We start from the raw sequence: 27,476 nt of genomic DNA, 5'->3' as shown, positions 1-27,476 counted from the left end.
TAATAGCTAGCTCTTCTGAATAGCATATAATCAACTTGGAAACAAATGGCTAGCTGGTTCTTCTTAAGGAGCATTGCCTTGTTATGCAATCATGTTTGATGTTTGTGTCTGACAGGTTAGACATTTGAATTTGACAATAGCTAGACAAGCCTTAGTACATTGAAATCAATCATGTTGTTCCATAAGTAGCCTTCGCCTCTACCATAGTAGATATTCTCTTAATGCATCCAGGTGGCAGTTCTACAATGACTAATATTAAAAATGGGCTAATGATAACAGACAAGATCTTTTTACTTATTTGGTTTTTCAATACTTTTTCCATGGAAGATATCCTGTGATGGGTATTACTATGTGATGCAAAATCACCATACTCCCACATGTCCATCTACATATCTCTATTACCATAAAATATGGCCTTCTACCTTATAATCTGTATCTGTTACATTTGACCAGGTGGTCAGGAGATTCACCACTGTGTCAGACTGTACGTTATATCCCAATCAACTTCTTCAGTTGCACAAAGTGAAAGTTCAAGTGCACTGCCTGGTACTGAAGCCACTGAGAGCACTTTCTATAATGACCAAGTTTACAGGTCGCCTCTGTAGAACTGCTATGTTGCTGCTGTATTTTAAGTTTCAGCTTGTACCCCACAAATCTCCTCTTCCAGTTAACTGAACAAGAATTATGGTTGTCAGCTAAGAATAGAGGTGATTGCCAGAGATGAAGGATACCTATGCATGCAGCTTGCCTGTGCATGTGGTCCTGCATATGTTTAATCTCAGATGGATGTACTTTTTACACCTTATGAAACTATATTGGCCTTAGTGAGTTGAGTCATGCTGGTCTTACCCAATCTTATGACATTATGGGTATATAAGCTTTCAGTTGGTGGCATAAAACATTATGAGACTTAAAGATTGAAGCAACACATAAAATGTAAAACCTTAGAAAATTCCACCTCTATTTTGACTTTTGCAGAGATGGTTGAAGAACAACACTTTAAGCTTCCTAGGTGCTCTCTAGTTTTATTGAGGGGATCTGTGATTTGCATCTTTAATCATTTCAGAGAGCCTTTGTATATCCAAGTTTAACATTAAACTTTTGATCTTTTCGAGGCATTAGCAAAGGATTTTATGACCACATCCTCTAACTTTTCTCCGAAAGCTCATTTTCTGAATCATTTTATTTTAACATATTTTTCAATCTACACTGACTGAAAATTTCTAGTTCTTGTTCCTTTTGTTCAAATATTTCTTCCCTAATTTATCTCTCTATAAGTAGCAAGAAAAAAATCATGCCACATCTTCAACACATTATCAGGAAATCTCCTCAGCTAAATGTTCATTTCATCCTAAGTTCTGGTGTGTAAATGACTGAAGGACACAATTTTAGAAAGCTTTCTGCCATTATATGACAAAAATCTGTTTTGCTCAATTTTCTAGTATATGTTTCTCATTTTTTTTCTACCAACCGGGTCTTCAATGTGTGTACTTCTACTAACAGTTTGTTCACAACAGTTTTCATACTTTATAAAGAGATTTATGGTTCCCACTCATCTCCTTCCTTGTATCTGAGTACCCACCATCAAAATTGTTCATGTCTATATTTCTCCTAACAGCCTTAAGGCAATCTAGGCTTTTCCTATCATGCTCCTCAAAATTCATCCGGCCTCTGCTCACTTCAATTACAAAATTATTTCCACATTTTTACACATCTGGTGTAGTAACATTCCACTACCAAAACCAAAATTTGTATTTGTTTATCATTGTTTCTGGAGCCAGAATTAGGGACAGACAGTTAGTGTAGAAATAGGGGATTGGAATTGAGGAAATGGAGGCCATGAAAGTCATCTGCCTCTGGAAATTGCAGACTGCCCCTGGGAGAATGAAATGTCAAGGATCTCTGGAGCCCATTGATTACCAAATTTACCTGCCCTTATCAAGGACTGCAGGCAAGGAACTGCTAATTAATGCCCCCTGGGGCCTTGCCTGGCTGAATCACTTTGGCCCTCTCTCTGCTCCTATGCTTCTCACTTTTTGCATCTCACCAGCAAAACCGGGCCTAGTCACATAAGCAGGAAGGAGAGATAAGTGGGGAGAGAACTAGAGAACAAAAGAGACCTGAACCTATAAAAGATGTAGGGCGCGCTCACTTCTTGGGATTCTAGAACATCAGCCATGGCCCCCTCCTCCCTCCTGGGAGAAGTCTGTATTATTACTACTTCTAAATAAAACTGCTTAATTTGCTTGCCTTGGCGTGCTTCTCTAGTGTTCAAACTTCAACATTAGAGGGCACAGAACTCCTCATGGGTAAACAGTGGTATCACTTCCATAAAAATTAGTACAAATTTAGTAGCATAAAGCAACATAAATATATTATTTTATACTTTAGTAGCTCAGAAATCTGATAAGGGTGTCACTGGGCTCAAATGAAGGTGAAAATATTGGTGTTCAATATCGACTGATCCCCAGAGAGTCAAAGTGTACACAAGGTGATGCAAATCACACAACGAGGTTTTATTGCAAACTCGAGCCTGGACCACAACCAGCCTCTCAGACCACTACCATGGCTGAGTGGGGAGTGGCCCCGAGGGATGAGAAAGCCCTCTACTTGAGAAATTTCCAATCATTCACATACAAAGACCTGTACATTATTGGTTAACATTGGAACAGCTAAACATTTGTTCTCTTTCAGTTGGTTCCTGCCAATTTATGTGAATCTCATTGGGTCCCGCCAAAACTGAATGGTCCTGGAGGAAGAAGGGAGAAGGGAGGGGGTGAACTATGCAGGAGATGAGTCAGGGCTAGGCCCCCTCCCCTGTCCTTGATAGATAAGGCTATCTATCTATCCTGTATTGGCTCTTGAGGGTAGTACCTGTGTGCTCTTTCCTGGGGGGAGGTTTTACAGGCCAGTTCCCGAAATGGCTTGTTCATACAACATGGCTGCACAGATGTCACCTTGTTCTCAACAAAAACAAGGCTGTGCTCCGGCTGAAAGCTCTAGAGAGAAACCCGTAGAATAGAATATAACTACCAATCCCTGTCCTCCAGCCTCCAGAATCTTGAAGAAATTTCTCTTGTTTGAATCACCCAGTCACTAGGACTGTGGTTTGGTTTGTCAAGTACACTGATACACTTGGAATGAAATTCTTTGATTTATTTAGAATCTACTTTATTGATTCTAAATATAATTTTCTCTTCTATTTTAGCAATGTTACATACACTTGCTGTGTATATACTGCTACAAACACTCTCCTTATTTGACTTCAAATGGCAGTTTGAAGAAGTGGGTCTAAATATTGATTTGAATACCTGGAGACTGAACTGAACTTTTTTTGTTGTCATTGTTCTCTTATCAAAGGATATTTTTTATTTTTTATTTTCTTTTGAGATACAAAGAACATTTTATTTTTTTCCACATTTTTTATTGGTGCATTATAGTGGAGTGTATTTATGGAATTTGCTGTTACATATTCAAACATGCACATAATATAACAATATAATTTGATTATTTCAATGAATACATAGAAATTTGAAATATGAAGGATTGAAAGAAAAGTCAAACAGGGACTCCCTAAGAAAATAATATAGAAAACAATAAGTTAGTACTGTTGTAAATTACTTACTAGTGAAAAAAATAAAATAATTTATTAGCACTGGGTAATTCACAACAAGGATATAGACATGCAAAGATGCAATTATACTCTAATGAACTTAGAAGATTTAAAGAAATTACATGCTAACAAATTTATTCTATGAATGTTTAAAATGGATATCTAATATGTATATGTTTATATCTCAAATCATAGAATAGCCCTGCAAAAATAAGGTGCTAGGGTAGACCAACTTAGAGCCTGCTGAAAATGTTGGGTCTTAGAAACAAAGTTAAATCGGACCTTTAGGAAATACCTCTTTTCTAGAAGTTTAAAAGAAATCATTTTACATTGAAATCTGTATCTTAAATAGACCTTCATGTTTTTAAATTTCATTTTATAAACTCTGTTTATAAACTCTGTTTTCTTGTGAATCATGAGATGTGACTGCATACGGCTCTGAGTCTGGTACATGACCTTCCTAGGTGAAGAGTAAATTAATCACAGAGCAGAACTTGCTCTTTAAAGCACGTACCTTTACAATTCTAAAATATAGAGTTTTGTTTAGAACTTCTTTCTACAATAATAAATAGAACACGTCTCCTGATTTACATTGATGGTAGCTTATTGTTAAAATGTTCATATTTAGGCCTCTGTGTAACCTTTAGGTACTTACCCAAAGAATTTTATATGTACTACAAAGACTACATGTCCATTTAGGTATCTAAAACATGTCTTCTGAAATAGATTCAATTATTCCAACTGTTTTTAGGTTTGGTTGTAACAAATGAAAATCAACTTTGTTATTTCTCTGCCAACATTTATTACAAAATTTCCTTCTGAGTGCACTATTGATTATTGGAATTCACAACAGAATGGTCACAGAGTTTTCAGTAGTACATACTGTTTTGTATTATGCATGTGTGATGACTTGGAAAACAGGGATGGAATTATCACCATAATTTATTTATATAGCTTAGCAATACCTAGGCAAGACTTGAATCATACTGAATCAAAATATGTAAATGCTATCTTTAAACATTTCTAAAAACTTGAGATTATTTTCCCTTCTTTTAGAACCAGTACTTTTATTATAATCAATCATAAAAGAGGTGTAAAAATGACTTATATGTTTTAATGGAAAGAGTATATTCAGATATTTTTGTTTTGGTTGTGATTTGGAGTAGATATCTTTGTGAATATGTTGCATTTATAAATAATAAATGTATTCAAATGAATTAGAATTGGAATTGGTACTGGTGTTTAATTTTATGTCCTTAAAGTTTCACAGGCTACCTGAAAGTTATTTACTCCTAATAAATTCAGTGATACCAAGTCACTATCAGAATTGGAAAGGTTTGTTTAAAGCTTAAGTAAAGTGACTTTCAGATCTTGTCTTTTGGTTTTAAGATCTTATCCTTTCCAAGTGGAAAAAAAATGTAGGGTAACAGTACCATTAATTCTTGTAATTAAAAAAAAATTCCCCCTGCATTCCCTTTAATAGGAGATATACATGAACAGTTATAGTTACTCACAAAGGATTTTAGAAATGGTAAAAGGGCCAGCTGGAAAACTCCCGTTTTTAATCTTCCAGAGAGGAACTGAACTCTTTCATTTCTGTTGTACTCGAGTATAAGAAATCAATGACAGGTACATCTCTCTTTGGAATAACTTTTATAACCTTCTCTCAAAAAAGTCTCTATTCTTGGAATGCCACCCACAGTTCACTGACTTTGAACTAGTCATGTCCAATCCCCAGCCCAGCGAGCCTGTTTCAGCTCTCTCTGGTGGAAGAATCCCCTGAGACTTTTTTGCTGAGATATTTCCAGTTGCTCTTCTCATAATAAAGACGACTTTTTAGAGGCCAGCCATGTTACTCATCAAATGAAGTTCAGGTCTGAGTTATTTTCTCTTTTAACATTTTGAAGGTCATATCAGTTTACTGGTGTACACTAAAAAAAAGTAAAGACTATTGCCTACAAATTGATTATATTATCCCTGTTTTAATGATTTTAGGATATTTATATAATTGTTTCTTTTATCCTTTTATTATTCTTTCAATAGAGGAAGTTTCCCATTTGGAAAGCAGCAGTACCTCAGTTCTAATTAGAAACACAAAATATATTCCCTTATTCTATTATTTAACTATCTTAAACTAATAGTTAAAACTAAATATTTAAAAGCCAAAGAATGTCTATTTTTCTTGCCACTGTCAAAGATTTTGGGGTTCCAGGCTACTTTTTCTTATTAATTAAAAATTTCAATAAGTATTTATCAAGTCCCTACAGTGGCTAAACATTATGTGGCGTATTTACCATAAGTAAGTAAGAACTGGGAAGAATCGTGAGCTCATGAACTCATTACTTTTTCATGGGAGAATAAAGAGAAAAAAGAAAACAAATAATCCACTGTATAGCATATTAAAAGGTGAACCATAATAGAGGAAACTAAAATATGATTAGGGGTTTGGATGAACATGAGGAAGTTTACAATGATTTTGTTTGTTTCTTCTTGATTTTATGAAGCCAGGACAGGAATCAAGGAAAAGGTGACACTTTGTTACAATGTTGTAAATACAGGGAACAGTGGCAACGCCAAGACATGAGCACAGCTGGCACATTCGAATAGCAGGAAGCAGGGCAGTGTGGCGAGTAAGACAGGTATGGACGGGGAGCTCAGGATTTTTACTGGGACTTGGACTACTCAGAAACTCTTGCATGTGGAAGCCACTGGCCTTGTTCCGAATGAGCAGAGGAGCCACCCGTGGTTATAAAACAGATCAGACACTTGATCTCCCTGATATGAAAGAAGTACTTTTCTATGTTTCAAAAAGACAACAGAGGGCATCCTGGAAATAGGGATAGGAGGCTGGTTCCTTGGAGAATGGCGGGCATATAGAAAGTGATGGGAAATCTCCAGTTCTAGGTATATTTTGTGAAAATAAAAATGACAAAATGAAGTCAATGTTGCTGATGTGTCACATGTGGGTTTAAATGAAATGTTGCAAAGGTGAATCAATTTTTTTTTTTTCTGGTGTATTAAAATGTGATGTGGGAAAAGAATGGGTGTGTGGATGGAGCAGGTTCTAGAGGAATAATCCATATTCTGTTTTGATCTTTTCACATCTGAAATGTTCCAAGTAAGAACAGCAAGATAGCAGTTATATACAGTTTTGTGGAGTTCAGTGGACAAACAAGAAGTAGAGTCACACATTTAGGATTCATCATTACCAAGATGAAAATTGAAACTGTGAAACCAGAAGAAATCGCTAACTTGAGAATAAGATAAAGAGTTCAAAAAATAAACCACAGACACTCTCAATTCACTCCAGTGAATTTTTAATTCCATATGATATAACATTTTGGGTGTTCTGTTTGGGTTTTTTCTCATTATAGTTAGGAATTCCCATTAAAGAAGCAGCTGCTATTTTTTTTTAATTGGTTCTTTTTAGTTATTCATGACAGTAGAACCCATTTTGATATAATTGTACAAGCATGGGCTTTGTTTTATTCTAATTGGGGCCACATTCTGTGGAAGTACATGATGGTGGGATTCACTGTGGTGTATTCACATATGTGCACAGAACCATTATGTCAAATTCATTCCACTCTCTTTCCTTTTCCCATCTCCCCTACCTTCCCTTTGTCTGATCTACTGAATCCCTCACCCCATATTTTGGATTAGCTTTCACATATCAAAGAAATAATTCAACCTTTCACTTTTGGGGACTGGATTATCTCACTGAATAGTATAGTCTCCAAATCCATCCATTCAATGGCAAATATTATAAGGTCATATAAGGTCATTCTTCTTAATGGATGAATGGAGTAACACTTCATTGTGTATATATATCACATTTTCTTTATCCATTCATCTTTTGAAGGGCAACTACGTGGGTTCCATAGTTTGGCTATTGTGAATTGAGCTGCTATAAACATTGATGTGGCTGTGTCACTATAGTATGCTGATTTTATTTTCATTGTTATGGTTTAATTTTCATATTTGTTGTTTTTAGATATACATGAAAGTAGGATGAGTGTGTTTTGATATATTACACAATCCAATCCATTACAATTTTGACTTGATTCTTGTGGTAGAGTTATACTTGATTCTTGTGGTAGTTATACTTGATTCTTTTTTTTATTATTATTATTGTATACAAATGGGATACATGTTGTTTCTCTATTTGTACATGGAGTCAAGGCATACCATTTGTGTAATCATACGTTTACATAGGGCAATGATGTTTGATTCATTATTTTTTTTCCCTTCCCCCCCACCCCTCCCACCCCTCTTTTCCCTCTATACAGTCCTTCTTTCCTTCATTCTTACCACACTCCTTATCCCTAACCCTAAACCTAACCCTAACCCTAATGCTAACCCCTCCCATCCCCCATTATATGTCCTCATCCGCTTATCAGCGAGATCATTTGTCCTTTAGTTTTTTGAGATGGGCTTATCTCACTTAGCATGATATTCTCCAATTTCATCCATTTGCCTGCAAATGCCATAATTTTATCATTCTTCATTGCGGAGTAATATTCCATTGTATATATATGCCACAGTTTCTTTATCCATTCATCAACTGAAGGGCATCTAGGTTGGTTCCACAATCTGGTTATGGTGAATTGAGCAGCAATGAACATTGATGTGGCTGTATCTCTGTAGTATGCTGATTTTAAGTCCTTTGGGTATAGGCCAAGGAGTGGGATAGCTGGGTCAAATGGTGGTTCCATTCCAAGCTTTCTGAGGAATCTCCACACTGCTTTCCAGAGTGGCTGCACTAATTTGCAACCCCACCAGCAATGTATGAGTGTACCTTTCTCCCCACATCCTCACCAACACCTATTGTTGCTTGTGTTCTTGATAATCGCCATTCTAATTGGGGTGAGATGAAATCTTAGGGTAGTTTTGATTTGCATTTCCCTTATTATTAGAGATGTTGAACATTTTTTTCATATATCTGTTGATTGCTTGTAGATCTTCTTCTGTGAAGTGTCTGTTCATTTCCTTAGCCCATTTATTGATTGGATTATCTGTATTCTTGGTGTAGAGTTTTTTGAGTTCTTTATAGATTCTGGAAATTAGCGCTCTATCTGAAGTATGAGTGGCAAAGATATTCTCCCACTCTGTAGGCTCTCTCTTCACATTGCTGATAGTTTTCTTTGCTGAGAGAAAGCTTTTTAGTTTGAATCTATCCCAGTTGTTGATTCTTGCTTTTATTTCTTGTGCTATGGGAGCCCTGTTAAGGAAGTCTGATCCTAAGCCAACAAGTTGAAGATTTGGACCTACATTTTCTTCTATAATATGCAGGGTCTCTGGTCTGATTCCGAGGTCCTTGATCCATTTTGAGTTGAGTTTTGTGTAGGGTGAGAGATAGGGGTTTAATTTCATTCTGTTGCATATGGTTTTCCAGTTTTCCCAGCACCATTTGTTGAAGAGGCTATCTTTTCTCCATTGCATATTTTTGGCCCCTTTGTCTAGTATGAGAAAATTGTATTTATTTGGGTTTGTGTCCGTGTCCTCTATTCTGTACCATTGATCTACCTGTCTATTTTGGTACCAATACCATGCCATTTTGTTACTATTGCTTTGTAGTAGAGTTGAAGATCTGGTATTGCGATACCCCCTGTTTCGCTCTTGTTACTGAGGATTGCTTTAGCTATTTAGGTTTTTTATTCTTCCAGATGAATTTCATAATTGCTTGCTCTATTTCTGCAAGGTACATCATTGGGATTTTAATTGGAATTGCATTGAATCTGTATAGCACTTTTGGTAGTATGGTCATTTTGACAATATTAATTCTGCCTATTCAGGAACATGGGAGATCTTTCCATCTTCTAAGGTTTTCTTTAATTTCTTTCTTTAGTGTTCTGTAGTTCTAGGTCTTTCACCTCTTTTGTGAGATTGATTCCCAAGTATTTTATTTTTTTCGATACTATTGTGAATGGGGTAGTTTTCCTAATTTCTCTTTCTGAAGATTCATCACTTACGTATAAAAATGCATTGGATTTATGAGCATTGATCTTGTAACCTGCTACTTTACTGAATTCACTTATGAGTTCTAAAAGTTTTCTGGTGGAATTTCCAGGTTCCTCTAAATATATAATCATGTCATCAGCGAACAGGGATAGTTTGAGTTCTTCTTTTCCAATTCGCATCCCTTTAATTTCTTTGTCTAATTGCTCTGGCTAGAGTCTCAAGGACGATGTTGAATAGAAGTGGTGAAAGAGGGCATCCCTGCCTTGTTCGAGTTTTTAGGGGGAATGCTTTCAGTTTTTCACCATTTAGAATGATATTGGCCATGGGCTTAGCATGGATGGCCTTTATAATGTTAAGGAATGTTCCCACTACCCCAATTTTTTCTAGTGTTTTGAGCATGAAGGGATGCTGTATTTTATGGAATGCTTTTTCTGCATCTATTGAAAAAATCATGTGATTCTTAACTTTAAGTCTGTTGATATGGTGAATGACATTTATTGATTTCCAAATGTTGAACCAACCTTGCATCCCTGGGATAAAACCCACTTGATCGTGGTGCACTATCTTTTTAATATATATTTGTATGCGATTTGCTAAAATTTTGTTGAGAATTTTTGTGTCGATGTTCATTAAGGATATTGGTCTGAAATTTTCTTCCCTCGATGTGTCTGTGTCTGGTTTAGGTATCAGGGTGATATTGGCTTCATAGAACGAGTTTGGTAGGGTTCCCTCCTCTTCTATTTCATGGAATACTTTGAGAAGTATTGGAATGAGCTCTTCTTTAAAGGTTTTGTAGAACTCGGCTGAGAACCCATCTGGTCCCGGACTTTTCTTTGTTGGCAGGCTTTTGATGACCTCTTCTATTTCATTGCTTGAAATTGATTTATTTAAGTTGTGTATGTCCTCCTCGTTCAGTTTAGGTAATTCATATGTCTCTAGAAATTTGTTGATGTCTTCGAGGTTTTCTGTTTTGTTGGAGTATAGATTTTCAAAATAGCTTCTAATTATGTTTTGTATTTCACTCGTGTCTGTTGTGATGTTTCCTTGTTCATTCCGAATTTTAGTAATTTGAGTTTTCTCCCTCTTTCTCTTTGTTAGTGTGGCTAAGGGTTTATCAATTTGTTTATTTTTTCAAGGAACCAACTATTTATTTTGTTAATTTTTCCAATTGTTTCTTTTGTTTCAATTTCGTTGATTTCGGCTCTGATTTTAACTATTTCCTGTCTTCTACTACTTTTGGTATTGTTCTGCTCTTCTTTTTCTAGTGCTTTGAGCTGTAGTGTTAAGTTGTTTATTTGTTGATTTCTACTTCTTTTGTTGAATGCGCCCCATGAAATAAGTCTTCCTCTAAGTACTGCTTTTATAGTATCCCAGAGATTTTGATATGATGTGTCTTTGTTCTTGTTTACTTCTAAGAATTTTTTTATTTCCCTCCTGATGTCTTCTGTTATCCACTCATCATATAATAGTGTATTATTTAATCTCCAGGTATTGGAGAAGTTTCTGTTTTTATTCTGTCATTTATTTCTAATTTCAATCCATTATGATCTGATAGAGTACAAGGTAGTATCTCTATCTTCTTGTATTTGCTAACAGTAGCTTTGTGTCATAAAATATGGTCTATTTTAGAGAAGGATCCATGTGCTGCTGAGAAGAAAGTGTATTCGTTCTTTGTTGGATGGTATATTCTATATATGTCCATTAAGTCTAAATTCTTGATTGTGTTATTGAGATCTATGGTTTCTTTATTAAATTTTTTTTGGAAGATCTATCCAGTGGTGAGAGAGGTGTGTTAAAATCGCCTAGTATGATTGTGTTGTGGTCTATTTGATTTCTGGAATTGAGAAGGATTTGTTTGACGTACGTGGATGAGCCAATGTTCGGGGCATAGATATTTATGATTGTTATCTCTTGCTGATTTATGCTTCCCTTAAGCAGCAGGTAATGTCCTTCTTTATCCCTTCTGACTAGTTTTGGCTTGAGGTCCACATTATCTGAAATGAGGATGGATACTCCAGCTTTTTTGCTGTGTCCTTGTGCATGGTATGTTTTTCCCCATCCTTTCACCTTTAGTCTATGGGTATCTCTTTCTATGAGATGAGTCTCTTGCAGGCAGCATATTGTTGGATTTTTCTTTTTAATCCAATCTGCCAGTCTATGTCTTTTGATTGATGAGTTCAGGCTATTAACATTCAGGGTTATTATTGTGATATGATTTGTATTTACAGTCATTTGACTCATATTTGTTTTTTGACATGATTTGGTTTCTCCTTTATTTGGCTATTCCTTTAGGCTAGCGCCTCCTGTTGCTGATTTGCATCATTGTTTTTCATCTCTTCCTCATGGGATATTTTGCTGAGAATGTTCTGTAATGCTGGCTTTCTTTTTGTAAATTCCTTTAGCTTTTGTTTATCATGGAAGGATCTTATTTCATCGTCAAATTTGAAGGTAAGTTTTGCTGGGTATAAGATTCTTGGTTGGCATCCGTTTTCTTTCAGGGCTTGGTAAATGTTGTTCCAGGCCCTTCTAGCTTTTAGGGTCTGGATTGAAAAATCTGCTGATATTCTTATTAGTTTCCCTCTGAATGTAATTTGATTCTTTTCTCTCGCGGTCTTTAAAATTCTGTCTTTATTTTGTATGTTAGGTATTTTCATAATAATGTGCCTTGGTGTGGGTCTGTTGTAATTTTGTATGTTTGGAGTTCTATAAGCCTCTTGTACTTGGTTTTCCATTTCATTCTTCAGATTTGGGAAATTTTCTGTTATTATTTCCTTGAATAGATTGTTCATTCCTTTGGTTTGTTTCTCTAAGCCTTCCTCAATCCCAATAATTCTTAAATTTGGCCTTTTCATGATATCCCATAATTCTTGTAGATTCTGTTCATGCTTTCTTACCATCTTTTCTGTTTGGCCAACTTTGCTTTCAAGGTTAAATAATTTGTCTTCAATGTCTGAGGTTCTTTCTTCCAGATGTTCTATCCTATTGGTTATGCTTTCTATGGAGTTTTTAACTTGGTTTATTGTTTCCTTCATTTCAAGTATTTCAGTTTGTTTTTTTTTCAGTATCTCTAACTCTTTATTGAAATGATCTCTTGCTTCCCGTATTTGGTCTTTTAACTGTTGATTGGTGCGATCATTTAATGCCTGCATTTGCTCTTTCATCTCCTCCTTCAATGCCTGCATTTGCTCTTTCATCTCCTCATTTGCTTCCCTGATCGTTTTAATTATGTACATTCTGAACTCCCTTTCTGACATTTCTTCTGCTGTGCTGTCATTGGGTTTTATTGATGTAGTATCTAGGTTTGTTTGGGACATTTTCTTCCCTTGTTTTCTCATATTGGTTAGCTGTCAGTGGGACCCTGAGATATTGCAGATTTCCTCTATTGGCTTATAGTGTCCCAGTAGATTTCCAGTGTATCACCTCCCAGCCTTCAGTAGCCTGAAGTCTTGGAGGAACTTGATAATGCAGTGCTTCCGAAGAAAGCTGTCCCTAGCCCCCTACTGGTTCCAGAGCTTGGAGCTGGCTCTTTGCGGAAAGGCTCTCACTGGGGGCCTGCACCGTGCAGCTGGCCGTGTGGGAGGAGCCCACCACCCGAGTTTGGAAGGCTACCTGGGGAAGAGTCTAGCTGCCCTGCCCTGCTCTGATAAGCCACCCCTATCTGTGCCTGCCACCCAGGTCAAGTTTCGCCCAGTGGGGGAGACTCACCCCGTGACTCTATTTTTGTCCAAGTCTCTCAATGCCTCCCCTTCTTGAGTCCTGGGTTCTGGAGTGACTGGAGATGCAGTCACCCTCTAGGCCTCCATCTTGGATCGCCCCGTGGAAAGAGCCTGCAGCCGGAGTGGGCAGAGCTGCCTGGAGAAATCTCTGGCTGCCCTGCCCTGATCCCAGAGGCTGCTTGCAGATTGAAGCTCTCCATTGGCTCGGGAACTTGTGGCTGGCTCCGTGGCTCTATTTTAGTCCGAGTCTCTCAATGCCTCTCCTTCTTGACTCCTGGGTTCTGGAGCAACTGGGGATGCAGTCACCCTCTAGTCCGCCATCTTGGATCCTATACTTGATTTTTGATGTAGAGTTATACTGGCTGTGTATTCATATATGAGCATAGGAAAGTTTTGTCCCATTCACTCTACTGTCTTTCCTATTCACATCCCTACTCCCTTCCCTTCATTCCCTTTTGGTATTAGCACAAAAAATATAATTGAAAGGTCTGGGGTTGTGGCTCAGTGGTAGAGTGCTTGCCTAGCATGTGTGAGGCATTGGGTCTGATTCTCAGCACTGCATATAAATAAAGAAAAAAATAACGGTACACTGACAACTAAAAAATAAAAATAAAAAAAATAGAATTGAAGACCAATGGAACAAAATAGAAGACACATAGATGTACCCTCATAAATATAGTTATCTCATACTAGACAAAGCTACCATAAACATACATTGGAGAAAGACTCTTTAACAAATGGTACTGGGAAAACTGGAAATTCATATGTAGTAGATTGAAATTAAGCCCCTATTTCACACCCTGCACAAAATTCAACTCAAAGTGGATCAAGGACCTAGTGTGCTCAGTTTAAATCCTATGGATATATACCCAGAAATGGGATAGCTCTGTCAAATGGTGGTTCCATTTCTAGATTTTTGAGGAATCTTCATACCGCTTTCCAGAGTGGTTGCACCAGTTTTCAATACCACCTTGAGTGTATCTTTTCCCCCACATCCTTTCCAACATTTATTCTTGTATTTAATACTTGTGTTCTTGATAATTGCTTTCTGACTGGAGTGAGATGAAATCTCAGTGTAGTTTTAATATGCTAATTAATCTAATTGCTAGAGATTTGAATTTTTTTTCATATATTTATTGACCATTCATATTTCTTCTTTTGGGAATTATCTATTCAGTTCCTTTACACATTTGATGATTGAGCTATTTGTGAGTTTTTTTTTTTTTTCTTTTTTCTTTTTTGAATTCTTTATATACTTGGAAATTTACACTCTGTTTAAGGTGCAGGTGGCAAAGATTTCCCCCACATTCTGTAGGCTCTCTTCATGATCTTGATTATTTCCTTTGCTGTGCAGAAGATTTTTAATTTGATTCTATCCCATTCATTGATTATTGATTTTACTTCTTAAGCTTTGGGAGTCTTGTTAAGGAAGTAAATTTCTGAGTCAATATGTTGGAGTGCTGGGTCTACATTTTCTTTTAGTAGGCTCAGGGTTTCTGTTCTAAGTTCTAGGGCTTTGACCCACTTTGAGTTTAGTTTTGTGCAGGGTGAGAATTAGGATTTAAATTTCATTCTACTACACATGGATTTCTATTTTTTTCAGTACCAATTGCTGAAGAGGCTATCTTTCCCTCTATGTATTTTTTGGGCACCTTCATCTAGTATGAGTTAGCTTGTTTTTGTGGGTTTGTCTCTGTCTTCTATTCAATTCCATTGGTCTTCTGCCTGTTTTGGTGAAATTTCAGGCTGCTTTTGTTACTCTAGCTTGGTAGGATAATTTAACATCTGGTACTGTGCTGTTCCTTCTTCACTTTTCTTGCTAAGGATTGCTTCAGCAGTTCTGGGTCTCTTACTTTTCCAAATGAATTTTATAACTGTTTTTTCTCTTCTTTTGAAGAATGCCATTGGAATTTTGATGTAAACTGCATAGAATCTGTATAGCACTTTGGGAGTGTGACCATTTTGACAATATTAATTCTGCCTATGCATGGGCAGTCTTTCCTGTTTCTAAGGTCTTCCTTCCTTAATTTATTTCTTTAGTTTTCTGTAGTTTCATAGTTTTCATTGTAGAGGCTCTTTCATTAGATGGATTCCCAAGTTTTTTTTTTCTTTATTTTATTTTTATATTTTGAGGCTATTGTGAGTGGAATGGTTTTCCTAATTTCTCTTTTAACTGATTGTCATTGGTATACAGAAACACAATCACTTATTTCTGGGAGTTAATTTTGTGTCCTTCTACTTTGCTGAATTCATTTATGAGGTCTAGAAGTTTTCTGGTGGACTTTTTGGATCTTCTAAATATAGAATCATGTCATCAGTAAATAGAGATAAATTGAGCTCTTCTTTTCCTATCCATATCACATTAATTTCTTTCTTTTGCCTAATTTCTCTGGCTGGAGTTTCAAGGACTGTGTTGAATAAAAGTGTTTGTTCCTATTTTTAGGAGGAATGCTTTCAGTTTTTCTCTTTTGAAATGATGTTATCCTTGGGTTTGTTGGATATAGCTTAGTTACTGATTTTTTTAAAATACAGTCTGAGAGGATGAAGAACTGATAAGAGCTTGTGGTAGACAGAGCAAGTAAAGGAAAGAGTGGTACATGGTGAATTTTATACTGCCCAAGAAGTCTAAAAATGTCTCAAGCATTCAGTTGAGGCTCGTAAGTACAATTTGCCAGTTTTAAGTGGGAAGTGGAACTTTGTCATAAGGCAGAGGTTCATTCCCAAATGGTGTTATTCCCATATTAGTTTAATGTTTTATGGACTTTCTGATTTCCTAGCCTTGCAGCCTATCAGAAACAAAAATTAATCCTCTCCTGAATAATATAAAAATCAAACATCTTAAATTACATGCATTTAAAAAATTTTCATTGTTGGCTGCTTAATTCTTCATAATCAAGCATATGAAAAGACAAATATCATCAATCCAGAGACAAAACTAGAAAATAGATATAGACTCACAGTACATACAGATAAAGCAGTTATAAACACCCGAATAATAAGTCAAAAAACTGAAAAGTATGCTATAGAGAACTAAAGATTAGGAACAGGAATGACATGAAGTTTTAAGAACTGAATTTTCTCCTTTTTCTTTTCACAGGTTGTTTAAACAACTATGTTTGACATGCTGCAAAATCTATCCATTAAGTCTAGCTTTAATTGTTTTATTTTTAAGATCTATTGCATAGATATAAAATATTTGAAAAGAAATATACAGAAAGAGTAATAGAATACATGACAGAGTCTAACAGAGTATGAACTTCACGTTAAGCAAAGAGACAAAGAAAAATAATATATATATTATGATCTTATTTATATAACACTTAAAATATTAGAAAAAACACATTTATAATGTGAGACATCTTGATTCTTTTTAACACTTGAAAAAGAGAAGAGATGGTATTGGGGGAAAAGAAACAGGAGTAGGAGTTCTAGGCTCTCCATCTTGGCCTGCTTAGTAGTTGCTCTTCAGTAGTTAGTGAGGATGTGCACACTGTTGTTGGGAATGCAAATCAGTGCATCCATTATGGAAAACAGTATCGAGGTTTCTCAAAAAATAAACACAAAACTAGAATAGGTGGAACCAATGTAGATGCCCTTCAACAGATGAATGAATAAAGAAACTGTGGTAAATATACACAATGGAATATTATTCAGTCATAAAGAAGAAATTATGGCATTTGCAGAAAAATGGGTATAATTGGAGAATATCATGCTAAGTGAAATAAGCCAATTCCAAAAAGCCAAAGACCGAATGTTTTCCCTGATAAGTGGATGATGATATATAATGGGGATAGGTGTCGGGGTACCGCGGACCCCACCCTAGTCTGGCACTGAGCCGGGGTGGCCCAGTTTGCAACATCGAGGACCTCAGTCTGGGGCCCCTGGTTTGCAACAAACAGCTAACACTGCTGACTCATGCTCCCTGCGTGCCCTCTTGTTGCCCTTATTGTATTACATTGTTATCATGCTCTCCCCACATGCTCAGTAACTCTGATTGGCTGCTGTATATGAGGTGATTCTTGTAACTGCCTAGAGACTGATCTCAGGCTGATTCTGATTGGCTTATGCTTGCTATATAACCCAGACACTTCCTCGAATAAAGAGCATATTGTTTGTTGGACATTGTTCGTCGTTCATTGTTCGTCGTTCGTTGGTCTTTGTCTTTTGGGCTTTTTTGTTCGTGTGAAAAGGAAGCGTACGCGTTATCATTGCCTCCGCCGGCGGAGGGCAGTGATAGGTAGGGTGGTGAGAGGTGAAAGAAGAATGGAGGAACTTTAGATTACATAGAGAGAAATGAGAGGGAAGAGAGGGGTGTGAAAAATGGTGGAATGAGACAGACATCATTACCTTATGTACATGTATGATTACATGAATGGTATGAATCTATATTGTTCAAAACCATAGAAATAAAAAGATGTATCCCATTTGTGTACAATGAACCAAAATTCAGTCTGTAAAAATAAAACAAAAATAATTTTAAAAGATTTGTATTCTAGTAAAGAAAACAGTATTTTAAATGAAAACAAACAAACAAAAAACTATGGTAGGATCTACCTGTACCTTTACTGGTCATATATACAAAGGGAATGAAGTCAGTATATTGAAGAGAGATCTTCACTCCCATTTTATTGCAGCATTATTCATAATTATCAAATTATGGAACAAACCTAAGTGTTGCATTAATAGATAAATGGATCAAGAAAGTATTTCATACACACACATGCACTTGTCAGACAGTGAAATACTATTGAGCTTTCAAATGGAAAATTCTGCCATTTATAACAACAGGATAAGTGTGGAAGATGCTATGGTAAGTGAAATAATTCAGGCACAAGTAAACGCTGCATGATCTTACTGATCTGTGAAATCTAAAAGAAGCTGGTTACATAGAATGAGAAAGTAGAGGGTGGATACCAGGAACTAGAGTGGTCAGGATGGGGAGGCTTGGAAGAACTATTGGTCAAGGAATATACAATTGCAGTTAGATAAGGGAAATAATTTTGAGATATCTGCTGTAAAACCTGGTAATTATAATAGATAATCATTTTCTTAAAAAATGTTGAGAGTGAATGTCAAGTGTTCTCAGTACAAAAACAGTTAACTATGTGACGTGTTTTAGTCAGTTTTTTTTTTTTTTTCTTGTTAACCAAAAATCTGATAAGAACAATATTAGAGGAGAAAGTTTATTTGGGTCTCAAGGTTTCAGAGGACTCAGCCCATAAACTGCTATCTCCATTCCTTAGAGCCTGAGACAAGGCAGAATATCACGGAAGAAGTATGTGACAGAGAAGAATATCTGGTGAAATGGCACCAGTAAGCAGAGAGAGAAACTCCCCTCGGTACCGACAAAAATATGCCCCCAAAATATGACCTCAATGAACCACTTCCTCTATCAACAACCTACCTGCCTATAGTTAGTACCCAGTTAATACCTATTATAGATTAACATTCACCTGTTAGTCCCCATTACTGATTGGTTAAGGCTCTCATAACTCTATTGTTTCACCAATAAATTTTTTGAATTGTCTCATGCATGAACATCTGGGGAACACCTCATAGCTTAACAATTACATGAGATAATCAATATGTTATATTAATTAGATTAGCCATTTTACAATATATATGAATTTCAAAACATCAAGTTGTTACATGATAAATATATACTATGTTACCTGCCAACTTAAAAACTTAAAAGTCTTACTAAAACTAAATATATAACTTCTCAAATATTGATTCCCTTATTCCATCAAAAAATGAGCACCTAATTACCTCATCAATGTTTATAAAATTTGTTCTCTGAGATAAATGATTAATCTATAATAATTTGTTAGTTTAATGTTTTTCCCTGATAAAACTTTTAAATTTAAGGAGAGTCTCAAACACATAGTCTACTTATTATTTATATTTGATTTTTGACTGTGTATATATAAAAACTAGAAGAGTTATTTAGAATAGTAGATTAAATCCAGAAGAAAATATTGTATGCAACAATCAAGGTTTAAATTACTTACGGTGATAGTATAAGGAAGAGACTAAAATCTGTTCCATTTTTTTCCAGTGGAATAGAAGGTGGATTTGTTGGCGATAGATTACTCTAGACCTGGTGTTTTGGTTAGCTTTTTTTGTTACTATGACTAAAGTATTGACAAGGACAACCAGGAGGATGGAAAATTTATTTGGAGCTCACTGTTTCACAGGTCTCAGTACATAGATAACAGGAAAATGCTCTGAGCCCAAGGTGAGACTGAACATCATGGGGGAAGGGCACCCAGGAAGAAAGCTGCTCAGCTCATGCAGGGGCGAGGAAACAGAGAGAGGCCACAGAGAAGATGCACCATTCCAGAACATGCCCCCAGTGACCCATCTCCTTCAGCCACACTCCATTTGCTTCTAGTTGCTATACATTTAGTCCAAACTCTGATGGACTGATTATTTTATAGCTCTCATAATACAATCACTTCACCTGTGAATATATCTGCATTAACCTAAGATTTTCTGGGACATCTCATATACAAACCATAACATTCCACTCCCGCCCCATAAAGCTCATGTTCATCTCACAATGAGAAATGCATTTAGTCTCCAAGAGTCCCCTAGTCTTAACAGTTTTTGCATTGTGAAAAGTTCATATTCATATTCTCCCTTGGGACTCAAGGCAAATTCTTGACTGTGAGTCCATGTAAAAATCAAAATAAAGTTACATTAGTCAATATAAAGTGTCACAGAGTAAATATTCCCATCCCAAAAGGAAGGAATAGGAGCACAGAAAGAAGGAATGGGGCCAAAGCATGACTGACAGTCAGACAAACATGTCCAGTAGCTATCTGTCTAGCATCTAGAACATGTAACTGTGATAGATTATTTCCAAAGAGCTTGGGCAACTCTGCATTTTTGGCTTTGCTGGTTGAAGAACACATGGGTTCTCTTTTAACCTGGATTTTTCCACAGCCAGCAGTTTTTCACAGAAGACAGTCAACATTATTAGGGGTTCTCCATTCTAGCTTTGGCTTCACCTTCACAGCTTCATGTATCACATTGTCAGGGACAGCTCATAGGGAATCCAACCCCACTATACTCTGGTATCCTCAACTTGCCTTTGAAATCTTTGTAGAAGACTCCATGACCCCTTGAAGTTAGCATTCTGCGTTCCTCCAGTACCAGCACCACATATCTGACACCAAGGTCTGCTGTCAGTTTGCATCATACCTGGGTCCCCTAGACTCTTGTGTGTAGTGATCTCTGAGTGCCTGCACAACTCAGCAGAGTGAAAAACTTCCTAGGACCTACAAGGAAGTAGAAAACCCCCATGATCTTTTTTCAAAGAAATTTTCTCTTCTGTACCCTGGAACCTATAGTGGGTATGATCTTGCAAATTCCCGAGATGGCCTGGAGATATCTTTGCTATTGTTGTTACTGCACAGAGTACTTAGCATTGTTTTAGGGGCAGTAATCTCTTCAACAATACCTTCCTTGACCCCAGCTTTACCTGTACTTTTCTAACCAAACTGCAAGTTTGTAAAATACTTTAGTTCTACTTTATGCTACTGATTCTCACAGTAAACTTGACTAAAATCTGCCAGTAATTTTCATATCATGGGTTGAGTACTGTGCTTTCCAGAAATTTCCTCTGCCAGATTATTACGTCACTTTTAAATCCAGCCTCACACAAAGTCTCAGGACATGGGCAAAATGAAGCCAATTCTTTGCCAGAATATAACATGAGTGGCCTCTAAGTCCATTTATCATGGAGTCCTTATTCCCCTATGAAACCTTAAGGGCACAGTCTGCATTTCTATCACATTCTGTTTCTCTAAGCTCCAAACAGAATCACTCATTAAGCTCTGCTGACAATATTCTAAAGCTTTTCTGACTTGCATCTCTAAACTTTTCAAAATTGCTCTCTTAAACCAGCTCCCAATGTTTCTAAATCACATGATCAGTTTAGTAACAGCAACAACCCCACTTCCTAGTACCACTATCTTTTAGTTGGGGTTTGCATTTGAGGCAGTACATCATAGAAAAAGGGCCCAACTGAGGAAAGCTTTTCAGCTCATGGTGGAGTCAGGAAGCTGTAAGAGAAAGAGACACACAGAGAGAGAGAGAGAGAGAGAGAGAGAGAGAGAGAGAGAGAGAGAGAGAGAGGAGAGAGAGAATACTGGAGAGAGGAGAGAGGAAAGGCAGGAGAGAGGAGGGGCTGGAGGTAAGTTGTACCCTTCCAGTGACCTACATCCTCCAATCCTGCCACATCTTCCTATTTACCACCAAGTCAGTCTATTCAAGGTTGGATTGACTATTATAATGCTCATAATTCTATAACTTCTTTTCTGACTATTTCTGCATTAATAGGAGATTGGGTGGGACACCTCATATCCAAACCATAACTCATGGGCATGAACTCACCAACAAGAAGCTCTAAACAAAAGATTCTGCAGTTTTATAAACCCTGAAGTTTATTTCTTATGAAGAGTGCTTGGTGCGTTCTACCTAAAAGTGCCTTGTCTTTATAACTTATACTCTTTTTTTTTTTTTTTTTTTGCGGTGCTGGCGATCAAACCCAGGGCCTGTGCTTGTAAGGCAAGCTCTCTACCGACTGAGCTATCTCCCCAGCCCTATAACTTATACTTACATTATTGTCTATGACATATTGAAATGTACTACTATTTTTGCTTATTTTAAAATAGATGAAGGAAGGTTGTGAATTTTTGTTTTTTAACAGAATTATTCCAACTATCCTTTTCCAGTTACATTGCATTGTCAACTTTGCTGAATATCAATTGACCGCGCTCATGCAAATCAATTTCTGAACTGTATTTTGTTTCAGCAATATATTTGTGTATGTATTTTTTTACCCTTCTGTGAAAAATACAATTTCTTAAGTACTATATTATATGTTGATGTCAAATAATAAGATTTTCTAAATTTGTTTAAGAAATTATATTAACTTGTTATATTCTGCTGCTTAGACTTAATACTGTACTACTTCACACAAAATGTGAATTATAACAAACTTGAATGGATATATTTTATTGGCACTCATGTTATAATGTTTTTTTGTTGTTGTTGTTTTTTGCTCAAAACAATCAGTTGTCATTAAAATATATTAAGAAAATAAGCCAGGTACTGCTGAGCATGCCCGTAATCCCAGAAGCTTGGGAGGCTGAGGCAGGAGGATTGTAGGTTCAAAGTCAGCCTCAGCAACTTAACCAGGCTCTAAGCAACTTAATGAGACCCTGTCTTTTTTCCAGTCTTGTTTATATTTTCTTTTATATCTAAAGTTTTAAGTGTCTATGTTCATTTTTTTTAGTACTAAGGATCTCTGTAATTGTTTTTATAATATTAACTACAGGGAACTAATTATCTTATTATCTATTTATCTGAAAATCATCTTTATTTATGAAGGAAAATTTTATCAACTATAAGATTCTAAGTTGACAGTATTTAAGAAACATATCAAACATATTATTTCATGTTTATTTTATATTCACTGCTTCTAAATCTGCTGAAATTTTTAACATCATTATCATGTATTTAGTATTTCCCTCCTTTATCTATTCTTTTGCTTAGATTTTTTTAGAAATTTCACTATGATAGGCCTGGCCTAGATTTCATTTTCTTGTATATAGCATTGCATTATTCATATTCTGTTGCTGTGATAAGACATCTGAGATAAATAACTGAAAAGGAAGAAGAATTTATTTTGGCTCATGGTTTCAAAAACTTTAGTCCATACTCTCTTGACCCCATTACTTTGGGCTGTTGGTGTCACAGTGCATCATGTTGGGACCCAAGGCAAACGAGTTTCTTCATCTCATGGTGTCCAAGAAGCAAGAGAGAGAAATGAGAAGGGCAGGATCTCAATAATTCCTTTAAAGGCATACTTTCAATGATCTACCGTTCTTTCACTAGACTCCACATTTTAAAAGTTATGCTACCTCCCAGTGAAGCCACAGGTTGGTGACCAAGTCTTTAGCTTGTGGTCCTTTGGGGAACATTTAAAATCTAAACAATAGCAAGCGATTTCTTCAGGTTTTGCTTAGTTTGTTGAATACAAATTCATATTTTTCACTAAATTGGGGAATTTGGGATGTCAATATTTTCTCAACATTTTTTCTCTTCTCTCTTTTATGGAATCCAGTTGCATGCGTGTCAGACTACTTGATCCCTGGAGATTAAATCTCTCTTCATTTTTTTCCCAGTCTTTTTCCATTTTCTCAATATAATTTATTCGAATTTGAATATTAGTTCATTTATTCTTCTGCTTTTAAGAGTAAACTGTGGTTTATTTTCTTTATTTCTAATATTTTGAGATTTAATTAGAACTCTTGAACTGTTGTTTAAAGTTCTCTTTTTCATTTTTTTTCCTTTGCTAAGATTATCAATTTTTTTCTCTCAATTACCCAGCCTTCCTTCAAATCCTTGGAAATATGCAAATATGTATAATATCAGTTTTGAAATGCTTATCTGTAAATTCTAGCTTTTGTGTCAACTTGGGGTCTATTTATGGTTTATTTGTGTTTTGGCTGAAGAATACATATCTCCATTCCTTTTGATGGTGGAATATATGTTTGTTCTTCTCATGTCTAGTCACAATGATTATTTATTGACAGATGTCAGATTATGGCTCTTCCATTGGAGTATTGTGTTCCATTCTGATAGACAGTTGAATGACTATCCACTACAAGTTTTCATGCTAGATTTTGTTTGGGTGGATTTGTTTCCATGTTCTCTTATTCTGGTCTGTGACTTTTACTTTTGAGGTATGGTCTCTCTGGAGCATCAACTGTACCTGGGATAATTAGCAAGACTCTAGTCTTGTGAGGTCATATAGAAATTCTCCCCAGTACTAAGCACTCTTTGGTGTCTTTATTCAGTTATTAATCTTCCAGCAGCTGCTTCCTGCCAGATCTTAAAGTCTCATCCTAAGTATGCATAGTTTTGCCTATAGCTATGGAACAGAGTTAATGCCGTGTTGGCCTCTTTCTTTTGTGCGTAGCTTTCTTCTTTCAACTATTCTGCCTTACGAACTTATTTGCCCCAGAAGATCTGAACTCTTTCTGCCTGATTCATCCATTGATACTGAATTTTTCTACATAAGTTTTCTCTCTCTGTGCCAAGGTCTAAAAACATGTCCTATGCAAGAAGTCAGGGTGAATGCAGAGCTCACTTAGAGTGCTTCACTTCTCTCAAACAAAATAGGTTTCACTCTTTGTTGTCCATTACTTAACAAACAACTGATTCTTGTATTTTGTCTTTTTTTAATGCAGGTTTACAAAAAAAAAAAAAAAAAAAAAAAAAAAAAAAAACTGCATAGGACTGATATGGGAACTGTATTATGATTAGAAGTAGAATTCCTAAATATATTTTATTTCCAACCGACTAAAGAAAACCAGAGGTGTCTGCTTTGCTTTATTTATGTCAAAATAGCACTTTTTAATTTTTTTTTTACAGGCTGCGTTTTGATTCATTCTACACAAATGGGGTACATCATTTTATTTCTATGGTTATGCACAATGTAGATTCATGCCATTGGTGTAATCATACATGTACATAGGGTAATGAAAGTGCATTCCACCTTGTCTCACTCTGAAGAGGAATTTATCTTGACTTAATTAAACTTGCAAAAAAGTAAAATATTCCCATAGAGACAACTGCACTTAAATATTAACCTTGGATTTGGGGGCTAATAAAACAATATCATTGTCACTCTTTGGACAGTTGACATAGAATATGTTTACATGCCTCACATTTTTCATTCACTCACTCATCATTCATGGTAACCTTTTAAAATTGGTAATACATTATGTGACAGCATTTAGGGAATGATTTAAGTTATTTCCCTAAGATCACCCATCAAGGATATGATGGAATTGGGAATCTAATAGAAACAGCCTCAGTTCACACTCCTACCTAGTGTGTTATCACCTAAAAGACCAACTAGTTCCCTTGTGATCTCCATGAACATGCTTACTCCTCCTAGCTGAATCACTCCATTAGACTTCACTGCCTCGTAAAATAGGATTCAATAAAAGGATAGAAAAGGTGAAGGAAACAAATGGAGTTAGAATTTTAGAGAAGAGGACGCTAAGAAGCAATAATAATTTCTGGGAAAGAGCCTTCTATCAGAATTATCACTTTAAGAGTTATTTCTCTTCCAACCCTAAACTCTGTACTAAGGAGTTGTTAGTCATCTGTCAGGACTTAGTTTCGACAACCTTCCAAGAAAACTCCAATAAATGCTACCACCTCACCTCCAGGCTGGATGGGGGACCTTTTACTATGAGTTGCAATTTTTATCACAATATTCATGCCACTGGACTATAATCATCTTCTTTCTTGTCTACCTATGCACTCTAGACCCAAAAATGTCCTTGAAAACTGGACCTTGTACTTTATTTCAAGAGTAGTGAACAATGCCTAAAAAATAAGAATTAAACGACTTTAAATTCTTTTTTTTTACATGCAAGAAGATAAAAACACAGCTGATTAAAACCTGCTTTTGACTGGATCCAAGATCTGCCTTTAAAAACAAAATAGCCAAAATAATAATAATAATAAAAAAATAGCCTCCACCCTTTTCATCACAGTGATAGTAAATTCTGGGCCGAACCATGCTATGATTATTTTTAACCTTAAGAAAGTGTTTGGTAAAGCTTACACTGTAGGGATGGACTCATGTACACTTTAAAATAGTCATGAAAAGATCAGGCTCTTCAGGTTAACAATTGCAGAGAAGTGGTGTTATTTATCAGAAGTAGAATCTGCTGAAATTTTCATATGGCCCTTTATACTCTCTGTGAATTGTTTTCGGAATTAAATAACAGTTGAAACATTTTCCAGAATACATTAGTGTTACATGTAAAATCCTTAATGGGCAGACTTAATCAGCAAGAAAATACTTCATTTTTTGTACAAATGTACAATTAGAAGGTGAAAACAAGTGATCGAAATTGTTTCAAAGGGCGATATAATATGAATCCCACATTTGGGAAAGTATGAATGCTTTGGGGAAAATAATCTCACAAAAAGTTACCTAATTAACTTCTAGCTAAAGATAATAAAATTTCTTTGCATTTTACCTTTTCTTTCTCTTCTGGTGGGTCTCACTTAGTAAACTGTTCTGTTTGCCTCAGGATAGAAAATCTGTCAAGAACATTATTGAGACATGGGGAAAGGTTGGTAAAATCTTCTCCGTCAGAATAGATGACAACTAATTAAGTCCAGAAACTAGAATCCCCTGGGGAAGAAGTGAAGTCTGAGTCTGCCCAGATAAGGTTGTTTGAGGCTATTTTTGATGGTGAGAGTATTTATGAGTTGTATTAATAATAGATGAGCTAATGCTGTAGCACTAAAATATGAAAACATTCTTATTTGACCACTAAGAAGTTGCTTGCCTGGCAACAATGAAAAGAAAATAAACATTAAATAATAAATCTCTTCTTTAAAATAAAGTTTTCATGGTATTCTTTAATATTCATAATGTTGTTAACAAAGGTTTTTAAAACTTCACATTGTGAAAGGAATGAAGGAATACATTTTCCTTCGTTTAACAAGTGCTTTGTGATTTCTTTCTATAATTACTGTGCATTCCTTAGTACAAACGTTGTTCTTTGTGTATTCTCTACTATTAAGCAATTAATGTTATTTATAATAAAACAGCACCATTAATTTGCCTGAGTTATTAGATAATGATCTTTGAGATTTTATTCTCTTTCCTAGTGAGAAAGAGAGAGAGAGAGAAAAGAGTTCTTGGTTTCCCTCTGCCACCTACATAAAAAGTTTTCTTTTAAGTCTGCAGTCTTGCTGAGTTCACTGGAGAAATACCAGTAGTGTGGTTTGATTTAAGAGACATCAGGTAAACTCTCATGCCCTGAAGCCTCAGTCTGGCATTGGAGCCTCAGTGCCTTGAATTCTGTAGTGTGTATCAGAGCATCTTTCCTAAGAAGTGCGCTTACCATCAATCTTTTGCTGCAAAACAAAACGTGCATATGTGGGGTGAGATAGACAATACTAGTACATTGATGCAAACAAATTTATTAGATCCTTGTGACCAGAACTTGGAGAATGTGCGAAAGATGTGAAGGAAAAGGTGCACAAATAAGAGTTGTGGCACATTTTTCTATTGCACATTTCAGTAGCTAACAAAGACAGATTAGATAGATAGACAGATAGACGTGGATAGTTATGGT

Source organism: Sciurus carolinensis, chromosome 10 (genome assembly GCF_902686445.1).
Source record: "Sciurus carolinensis chromosome 10, mSciCar1.2, whole genome shotgun sequence".
Lineage (NCBI taxonomy): Eukaryota > Metazoa > Chordata > Mammalia > Rodentia > Sciuridae > Sciurus > Sciurus carolinensis.
The sequence above is the reverse complement of the archived record's forward strand: the minus strand, read 5'-3'. Positions refer to the sequence as shown.